Below are 2,596 nucleotides of genomic sequence, written 5' to 3'. Positions count from 1 at the left end.
GCCTCGCTCAGGGATAAGGAGGAGGCCAAATCTGGGGTATGGGTTTTGTGGTTTCACGTGCCTATTTGGGTTGGAAACGGCTTAAAAAGGAAGCGGGCTCATTCTGCATCCAGTGAAGCCGGCACTTTGAGAAGAGATCCAGAGATGATGAAGATACAACCCAAGGAGCCCCAGGATTTGCAGGGAAGGCAGACGAGCTGTGAGGGTTGGAAAACAACAACATCCTGATGGCTGGGAGTTTGCTCTCGATAAGAAGAGAATAGATCTCTAGACAGAGCCCCTTCCCATTTCTGAGACTAGCTGGGGAGGGAGTCCTGCCTGGGAATTTGAGCTGGCCCAAGGTCAGGAACATCTCAATGTCATGGCTTCTGCTGGATCTGTGTGGAGCTGGAGGTGGGGTGGGGGCAGGTAGGTGGGAAAGGCACCCAGAGAGGCTCCGTTCTCTCCTGCCCACATCTTAGCTTCCTCGTTATGTCTGGAATTTCAGAAAAGCCTGTCACACAGCTTGTGTAATTCTCCATCATGGAGAATGTGGGGACAGGGCAGCAACAGGGAAAGTGGCCTTCTCTGCTCCAGCCCTCTGCTGAAGTCAACTTGGTGGCTTGGTGGCTTGGTGGCAGTTTCCTAGTGAGGACCCTGGTCCGGGGAGGACAGTCAGCCCCACTCCCCAGACGCACTTTCCCCAGATTACCATGGGGAGGTGAGCCTTCCAGAGAGGGTCATGAACTACTCAGGTCACATCATATTCACAAAACAAGGCAAGTATCTTTTCAGTGGTTTTAACTGGTTCCTTTCATCCCCGTCCCTATTTGCTCTGGGCAACCGTGGTCACTCCTTCTCTCCCTGGGCATCCCACGAAGGTGCCCCACATCAGCTCGCATGAGCACACACAGTTGTCTCCCGATGTCTGCTTGGCCATCCTTGCTCCCATTAACATTGCTACGTTTGCTCCCTCAGCTCGAGCACACGCAGTGAAACGCATGTCACAGTGTGCCGCCTCTCACAAACGCTGGGCCACCTGCTCTTGGTGGGGCCAGGGCCCCAACATAGGGGTTTTGACAAATGGCTCCTTTGGTTGGGCCGCCTCTTTAAGAAGCGCTCTGTCCCTAGCTCTCAAGGGAAGGCAGGGAAGCCTTGGGAACCAACTGGGTTGGTCCAATCAGCTGGTTGGACAATCAGAGAGGCAGGGATTGTTAGTTCTTAGAGGCCCTCCTCTTGTCTGGATTTAGCCTCAGGAGTAAAGTGCAGACTCCTCAGTATGGTCCCTAAGACCCTCTGTGATTTGAATCCTGCCTTCCCTGTGGCCCCATTTCTCACCACGCCCCTCATTTTCCTTGGGGTTCCTCAGACTTGCCTGCTGTCTCTCACATACTAATCTCCCCTTGGCCTGAAGGCATTTTCCTTTAGCCTCAGCCACTTTTCTCTCCCTTCTTTTGACTGCCTCCTACGCTCGTCTGGGATTCGGTGATGATATTTCTCCAGAGAGGTATCCACGGCCACTGCCAACATCTGAGAACGTTGCCCTCTCACGTGCTTTCAAGGCACCCTGTCCTTAACTCTGTAATAGCCACTGGCATCCCTACCAGACTGCATATGCCTGGAGAACAGGGACAATTCTTTATATCGATTTTATTTGTCATTCTATTGAGAGTATACACGAGATGCTAAATAAATTGCTGAATGAATGAGTAGTGAAACATTTCCTGGAATTAAACTTGTGTGCCTGCGTCTCTCCCTTTTAGACGAATTTTTCCCAAAGGGGGAACCAGTCCTCAGAGTGCATAGGTTCCGAATGGACCTGCCACACGGGTCCTCTGGCCTGACCCTTCGGATCAACCTGACTGAGGTTTGAATTTGGATTCTTCCTACATAAGCATCTGATGGGGATGGGCCACAGGAGTCCTTCTTAAACCTTAATATGCATGGGAATCCTGGGATCCTGTGAAAATGCAGGTTCCAGCTTGGTAGGTGAGGGTAGGTCCTGAGATGCTAATGCTGCTGGTCGGGGACCCACATCTTGAGCGGTAGGGCACTAACCAGGTGCCCTGTGCTGTCTCTGTGAGTGATTCCAGGATTCTGATCTATAAACACTGGCAAAACCAGAAAGTACTGAAGCAGCCTTTCTAGAAGATGTTTATTTGGTTTTTATAATGCTTAATTATATTAAGAACAGAAGTGTCTTGGGGCGCCTGGGTGGCGCAGTCGGTTGGGCGTCCGACTTCAGCCAGGTCACGATCTCGCGGTCCGTGAGTTTGAGCCCCGCGTCGGGCTCTGGGCTGACAGTTCAGAGCCTGGAGCCTGTTTCCGATTCTGTGTCTCCCTCTCTCTCTGCCCCTCCCCCGTTCATGCTCTGTCTCTCTCTGTCCCAAAAATAAATAAACGTTGAAAAAAAAAATTAAAAAAAAAAAAAAAAAAAGAACAGAAGTGTCTTTTGGGGGGCATCTAGGTGGCCTAGATAGCTAAGCGTCCAATTCTTGATTTGGGTTCAGGTCATGACCTTGCGGTTCTTGGAATCGAGCCCCGAGTCGGGCTCCGTGCTGATAGTGCAGAGCCTGCTTGGAATTCCCTCTCTCCCTCTCTCCCTCTCTCTCTCTCT

This window comes from Leopardus geoffroyi, chromosome C3 (genome assembly GCF_018350155.1).
Source record: "Leopardus geoffroyi isolate Oge1 chromosome C3, O.geoffroyi_Oge1_pat1.0, whole genome shotgun sequence".
NCBI lineage: Eukaryota > Metazoa > Chordata > Mammalia > Carnivora > Felidae > Leopardus > Leopardus geoffroyi.
The sequence above is the reverse complement of the archived record's forward strand: the minus strand, read 5'-3'. Positions refer to the sequence as shown.